Source organism: Pyrgilauda ruficollis, unplaced genomic scaffold (genome assembly GCF_017590135.1).
Source record: "Pyrgilauda ruficollis isolate IOZ18807 unplaced genomic scaffold, ASM1759013v1 scaffold6, whole genome shotgun sequence".
Lineage (NCBI taxonomy): Eukaryota > Metazoa > Chordata > Aves > Passeriformes > Passeridae > Pyrgilauda > Pyrgilauda ruficollis.
This window is the reverse complement of record NW_024527710.1, coordinates 18270876-18278743: the sequence shown is the minus strand read 5'-3', so window position 1 is coordinate 18278743 and position 7868 is coordinate 18270876.

The following is a 7868-nucleotide window of genomic DNA, read 5'->3' as shown; positions in this document are numbered from 1 at the left end:
GGCAAGAAAAAATCCTCTCGAGCTGCGATTCCCTCGTTTCCCACTGAAATGATGCTCATCCACCCAGGGAAAAGCACCGAACCCCATCCAGCAGCCGCACAGCCCCAGCTCCATCCTGTGTGCAGGATAAAATCGGCATTTGGGGACCCAAATCCAGCCGGCTCCGGGCCGGAGGAGGCGGCAGCTCCGCGGAAAGCCGGGAATTCGCGCAGCCCGAGCTGCCTACACAGGGCTGGGGATGGAATTGCAAATAACCTGATGGGCTCGGTATTATATCACCGCCCTGCCGCCCGGCTGAGCCTCCGATCGCTCGGGATTAGGGGGAGGGGAGGGTTTGATTGAATTATTATCAGCGTTATTCTTTTATTTAGGAAAGGATGGAGCCCCCCGGGCCCGGGCTCGGCGCCTCCCCCGCTCCGGAGCCGGAACGCGCCCGGCTCATCACCTACCTTCCATCATGGTGGCAGAATTGCATTCCTCAATTTCCCAGGAGCCTGAAAAAACGCAGGAGAGTGCGGTTGCCGGTCAGCAGCGCTTCCCAGGCGGCGGGGAGGAGGAGGAGGAGGGCGAGGAGGAGGAGGAAGGCGCGGGAACGCCGCGGCTAGGGGCAGGCCATGGATGCTGCTGCGCCTGTATCACCTCCAGGATGGCACCGCGGAGGATGCTCGCAGAAAGGGAGGACGAGGCGGGCTCGCTGCCTCCCGCCCCGCACTCCTCACATGCGCGCTCGCTCCCGACACACCCCCCGGGAGCGCTCCAACCTATTTCCCAGATTTTTTCTTTTTTTTTTTTTTTTTTTTTTTTTTCCTCTCAACCTTCCCCCCTTTTCCAACCCTCCGTTTTCCCCAAAAGCAGAACCCCTGTCCGCACCTCGTGACGCACTTCCCCTCCCTTAATCCTATTGCGATTAATTCCCGGCCGCTGTCAGAAGCGGGAGCGTGCGGGGCTGGGGAAAAGGGATCGATCCCGGCTGGAGGAGGCAGCGCAGCGCGGGGACGGAGCCGGGCCCTGCTGCCAGCCGCTGCCATCGCGGGGACAAATCCATCGCTGACGTCACGGCGCCAGCAATTAGCCCCGAAAGGAGGATGCGGGAGAAATTCCTCCCCGACTGCTTGCAGCGGCGCCCGGGAATTAATCTCGCATGAAGGGAGAGCGGAGCGGGGAACAAAAGAGGCCGGGAGGCAGCGGGGGGGCTGCGAGAGCCGGGGCCGTGCCCGTGTCCCCGCGGTGCCACCCCCGCTGTGTCCCCCCACAGTGCCACCCTGCCCCGTGTCCCCGCGGTCCCCCCACGGTACCCCCCCCGCTGGGTCCCCCTGCCCCGTGTCCCCCCACGGTGCCACCCCCGGCACCAGCTCCCCCCTGGTCCCTCCTCCCTTCCCAACCTTTCCCTGGGGCCGGGACGGGCTCAGCCCAAATTACGGGGATCCCGCCTGGTTTATCCAAGAAAATGCGGGATTTAAGAGCGTCCCTGGCAAACCCGGCTGCGCCCAGCTCCGAAAGCCCGGCTGGTTTTTTTCCCTGGCAGGAAAGGCGCTCGAACCCCCCCAGGCTTCTCCCGGGACCCCCATCCCCAGCCGGGCCCCTGGGCACGGTCCGAGCCCAGCGGCCCCCGAGGAGCCGCCGTGTCCCTCCTGTCCCCGCAGGGCACACAGCGGCGGCTTGGGGACAGCCGCGCGTCCCGGGCTCGCCGGTGTGGCTTTTCAACGTGACCGCGGAGCGGGGATGGAAAACCTCCCTCCTGCCTCTCTCCCCGCATCAGCATCTTCGGGATCATCCCCGCGGGTTTGTCAGGATTGCTCCCTGATCCCTGCCGGAGCAATGCCCGCATCGTTTTTCCCATTGAAAAAAAAAACCAAACTATTTTACATTAATGAAAATCAAATTTTTGCCCCATTAAAATAGTAAGAAATTTAAAAAGAAATAAAATAAAATCTATTTTCCCTCCCATTTAAAAAACGAATCCAAAAGCCAAGCACCTCGGAGGGTCTGGATAAGCCAGTGAGGGAACAGGGGCTGAGCAGGGTCTCTGCATCCAGCCCAGCCCGGTCCCACCCCAGCTGGTGGGAAATGCCACAGCAGGGACGGGATTATTGAGCAGATGGTTCCTGTAATCCCTGCAAGGAGCTCCTGTGACCTGCCTGCCCCTCTGCCAGCGCAGGGACGGGAGCCCAGCGCCCTCGGGAATTCTGGTGCTAATCCCAGGCTGAGCACAGCCCCTGGAATGTTGTCCCGCTGTCCCCTCAAACGCCCCAGGAGCCAGGCTGGCACACGTGGGAGGACATCCCGCTGATGGACGGGCACCTTCCCTGCCCAAATTCCTCCTGGACACACCCAAACAACACCAATCCCCCAAAAATCCATGGGCACAGCCCTGGAATTCCCATCTGGCTGGACAGGGTCTGGAGCAATCCCAGGGGAAGGTGTCCCTGCCGTGGCAGGGTGGATGGGCTTTAAGGTCCTTCCAAACCTAAATCTGGGGATTCTGTGGTGCCACATCCAGGACAGAGCCAGTGCCCCCTTCCCACAGCTCCAGAGGGTTGAAATTCCTGAAGGAAACAAGCAGAGCCAGGATTTCCCTGCAAATCCCTTCCCAGGCCAGGCATGGACACAAAAACCCTTTCCACCAGAATTCCCCATTTCAGCACCGGGTTTGGGCAGCCTCCCCATCACACCTGGGCATCCTCCCAGGCAACTCCAGCTTTCCCTGGATCCATGGGATGGCTCAGCCTTGGGAAACACCTCCTGCCACAGAGCCTGACCAAAACTGCCCTTCCTGTGGCCAAAATTAACCCCACAAAGCTGCTCCTCGAGCGGGCTCTTCCCAAAGAGCAGGTGGCACAGGGAGAGCCTGGAGCATTCCCGTGTCCCTGGGGAGGGAGCTGCCACCAAACCCCTCTTCCCGAGGCAAAGCTCATCTTTCCAAACGCTGCAATTTGACTTCCAAAAGCCCCCCAGCCCCACTGAGCCGCCTCAAGGACAATTCCCATGAAAAGCCCTGGAAATCTCCAGCAGCTCCCGAAGGAGAGGCACGAGGAGCTGCCAGCAACAGATGAAGTCAAGGGCCTGAAGACTAAAAAAAAAAAAAAAAAACCAAATAAAAGCGGCAGAAAATGAGTCACGGAGCGCATTACTCATCTGCCGGCAGAGTCAGCCGCGGCTCCATGTGACAGCCCGAGGAGCGCGGCCCCGCAGCAGCGCCGGGATTTGCTAAATAAAACCCCAATCCCATCCTCAGCCTCCGGCAGGACGCGGCCCTGGCAAATCCCGGCATTAAGAGCAGCCGGGGGTTGTCGGCATCGCCCCTTCGGATGGGCCGGGATTAAACCCGGGTGGGAACGGGCTCAGCCCGGGGCTGCTCCTGCCGGGAGGGGCCGGAGCTGGGGCACAGCGGGATGGGCTTCCCGGGAAGTTCAGCCTTTTCCCTGTTCCTTGTAAAACTGGGGTTACCCGGGACAAGGGCAGGGACACCTCCCACTGTCCCAGGTGCTCCCAGCCTCATCCAGCCTGGCCTTGGGCACTGCAGGGATCCAGGGGCAGCCACAGCTGCTCTGGGAATTCTATTCCAGGGCCTGCCCACCCTGCCAGCCAGGAATTCATTCCCAATATCCATCTAAATCTACTCTGGGATACTTCAAATCTACTCTGGGATACTCCAGAGTATCCCAGCAGAAGCAGGGCTGGAGAATCCATGGGAGCAGCCCCTGGCAGCTCCCAGCTCAGCCCCTTCCCTCCTGCTCCATGACTCCTGGCTTTTCCCAGGCACAGAGAGCCACCGAGCCACTCCCATGCCGGGAGCTGCTCCCAGGAGGACACGAGGGATGTGGGAATGAGCCCCCACCCCGGGACACAGCAGGGAGAGGAGGAGAGCTGGATGGGGCTGGAGAACAGCGCCGGGAAAAAGAAATTTCTGACAGAGACACTCACTGCACCCGCCAGATTCCTGCTGCAACCCCCACAAACCCCACCACAACCAGGCCCAGGAACACCCAAAATCCCAGAGGAAGGTCCCTGCATGCCCCACAATGGATCCCACCTCCCTCTGCTCCTGCTCTTCCTCCCGGGCCCCAGGATCAGCCCCGGGCCCTCCCTGAGCCCTGATAACCAGGGACTAATCAGGGTGATCAGCACCACCCCGATGGGCCCCAGGTGCAGCTGCCCCAGGGTGCTCCAGAATGCTGATCATTGATTAATCCTTAATTTTTGGGGCAAAGAAAGGCCTTCAGGAACACTGGCAAAGCCCCATGCAGGCCTGGGGGGCTGCAGCCAGCACCCCCATTTCACACCACGGGCCTCACCAAGTATCACTGAGCCATTTTGGGTTTGATCCCTGGGATGTGCTTTAGGATGGGGATGGATCCATCCCCCTGTGCCCCCAGGATCAGTGCTGCAGGAGCTCATCCCCCTGCCCACACCATTCCTACTGGGTTTGGTTCCTGGCACTGGAACGGAGCTTTTGCCTCCTTGAGGTAAAATTTCACAGCTGTGTAAAGAAACCCAGAGAAACAAATTCTGCCCTGACATAATCCAGAGCTTCAGAAATGCCAGTGGAGTCTTCCATTAAAATTTAAGGTGTCTTTGGGTGTCATCCTGATCACTTTTGGGCCTGTCTGCTTGGGCCACAGCTAATAAAGAACTCTGAATTCTTCTTAAAATTGACTTATTCACAGAAAAGACACAGGATAGGGCCCTGGAGCGTCTGCCTCCAGCTGTGCAGGGTTGCAGCTGTGCGGGATTCCAGCTGTGCGGGGTTCCAGCTGTGCCGGGATTCCAGCTGTGCGGGGTTCCAGCTGTGCCGGGGTTCCAGCTGTGCCGGGATTCCAGCTGTGCCCGGCTCCAGCTGTGCCGCCCGCGCTGTGTGAGCTCCGCCGGGCCGGTCCCGGCTCCGCGTGTCCCCGCCGTGTCCCCAGAGCGGACATTCCCCATTCCCGGGGCATCCCCGCGCCCTGTGCAGCGCCGGGAGCTCGGCAGATGGAGCTGTGCAGCTGTGCAGGGCCGGGCCGGACAGATGTGCGGGGCCGGACAGATGTGCCGGCACCTCGTGCTCCCCTGGTCCTGCCGCCCCACCCCGCACCCCCTCTGCTGTCCCCAGTGTCCCCGGCAGCGCGGGGACAGAGGTGGGGACGGTGCCGCTCCAGGGTGGCAGAAATGCCCTCAACAGAGCGGGAAATCGGGCAGCAGGGCTCGGGGACAGGGACACCTCGGGAATGGGAATTCTTGGGTTTGCGCTCCTCGTGCCACCCCAGAAGGGACATTGGGAGAGCTGAAACACCCAAACCCACCTCAAACCCCATCAGCCACACCCTGCCCTGTCCCTCCTGGCCCGCCGTGTCCCCGCAGTGTCCCCAGGGCCAGGCTGGCATCTCCCCCTCCCACGGAGCTGCTGCTGCTGCCGGGAGCCCTCGGCCCCGCTCCAGCTCCGATAAAATCTGGGCTTTGTGCGCCTGCCCCCAGCTCCTTCCTGTTTTTGACTGCAGAACTGTCAGAGCGTCACATTTTCACTTCTCCCTGCTCATCCACTGCAGTTCCAGGTGAACTCTGCTCCAGTGGCACCCAAATCCCCTCGGCTGGCAAAGAGCTCCCGGCACTCTGCAGATCCTCGTGGTTGGATCAGGACCTGGAATGCTCCATCCCAAGCAGAGGGACAGGGGGCTGTGCACCAGGGACAGAAAGACATGGAATCACTGAGGTTGGAAGAGCTCTCTGAGGCCACCAGTGACCCCAAGTGCCACATCCTCATGGACTTCAAATCCCTGCAGGGATGGGGACTCACCACTGCCTGGGGCAGCTGTTCCCGTGCCTGGCCACCCTTTCCATGAAGAGATTTTCCCAAATATCCAACCCAAACCTCCCCTGGTGCCACTTGAGGCCATTTAGTCCTGTCCCTGGTTCTGGCTCTGTCACACATCACTGGTGAGCCACGCTCATCCCCAGCTCCCACGGAACGGGGGAAAAGGAGATGGAAATGCAGCTGCACCCCCAGGAGAGCAGGCTGAGCTGGGAAAAGCAGCAGGGCTGGTTTATTATTTTATTTCTCTGCATCACAGTCTCTGTGAACAAGGGTGATCTTGGGTCAGAAGTTTCCTGGCAGTGGCAGGGGCTCCGTGGGACCCTTGTCCCCCCACCCCGGGAAGGGCTGGATCTGCTCCCACTGCTCATCCCTGGGGTTGATGCCCTGGGTGGCTTTAGGGCTGGTGGAAATCCCCCTGAAATCCCAGCTCCATGGCCCCAGTGGGAAATGACGTCCTTGGGGACAAGGCCAGCTGTCACTCAGGGGCTCTGGGTGACATCTGTGGTTAATGGTGGCAGCACGGAGGGGACAGATCCCTGCGCATCCCTGCACATCCCTGTCCCAGGAAGGAGCAGACGCCGAGCTCGAGTCCCTCACCTTCCACCCCACACACAGCAGGAGCTGCTGGGAGCCCCTGGAAGTGACCTGGGGACCACCAGGGAGGGGAGCAGCCCCACCAGCTCCACTCCGGAGAGAGGAGGAAGCGGCATATCCCTGCTCCACCTTCCCATGCCGAAGGAATCCGTGCCAATCCAGCTCTGGATGTGAGGGTGGTGAAGCAGAGCACTGGAATCCTCATCCCCTGAGGAACGGAGGACACTGAGCCAGCGAATCTCCCAGCACCTGAACTGGGATTTCCACCCTAAAACCAGAGGGAAAGCAGAAGGCTCCGGTGGGTTTGGAGGTGCAGCGCCCGCTGGAACATTTTCCCGGCTGCTGCTGCGGGGAGGGAGCAGGGAGAGGCGGCTCTTCCCAACTCCAGGGCTGCCTGCATCCCGGGGAAGCTGCCTGGCAGAACTGGGTCAGGAAGGGACAGGAATGAGGAGAGCAGGGGCTGGGGAGGGGGCACGGGCAGAGCACCCCCGGCCCTGCCCCAGCTTCACCGGCAGCCCCGGCGCTGCTGCTCTCCCCCAGGTCGGTGCTTTCCCCCCGAAGTGCCGGTGCTTTTCCAGCACAATCACTCCTTTCCCATCCCTTTCCCATCCCTGCACATCCCTGGAGCCGCGGGCAGGACGTGGCTGCCACAGCCCAGGGACGTGGGAAGGATGAGCTGGGGTGAAGGGGGGATGGTTTAAATTGAAAGGGGAGAGACTTAGATGGGATATTGGGAATTAGGAATTGTTCCTGGCAGGGTGGGCAGGCCCTGGCACAGGGTACCAGAGCAGCTGTGGCTGCCCCTGGATCCCCGGCAGTGCCCAAGGCCAGGCTGGACACTGGGGCTGGGGACAGTGGAAGGTGCCCCTGCCATGGCAGGGGTGGCACTGGATGGAATTTAAGGTCATTCCAACCCAAACCAGTTCTGAGATTGTGTTAATCCACTGGGAAAGACAAATCACTACTGGCCCTTCAAGGAGTTTCTACCAGGGAATTTTCACCAGGAGTTTCAGAGGTTCAAACCCTGGGAAAATCCCCCAGGATCCACCGGCTGGAGCCCCTTCTGCTGGGACAGAAGGGATGTGACAGAAGGTGGCCTGGCAGCAGCTGCCCCAGGGAGTGCTGGCTGGGAATGCAGGATGAGATCCACACTTGTTTTCCCGTGACTTCACTTCGGAGCCAGCAGATCCAGGGAAAGCCAGTGGAGCCCCAGGGACCGCTGGTGTCACCCGCGGCGAGGGCGGCACCGCGGCCCCGCTCTCCTGCCCTGGCACAGGATGTTTTTTACTGGAAAGTCGCTTGTTTTGGGTCAGGCCGGGACATGAAAGCTCCCGCGGGCCGGGCCGTGCGCGGCCACCGCTTCCTGTCTGCGCTCGCCTTCCTGTCGCCTCCGCTGCCACCGGCCCCGCAGGAAGGACGAGGTCCCAGGCGCCCCAGGGACGGTGGCCGTGCCACCAGGAATGCTCCTCTGCCCGTCCTGAGGAAC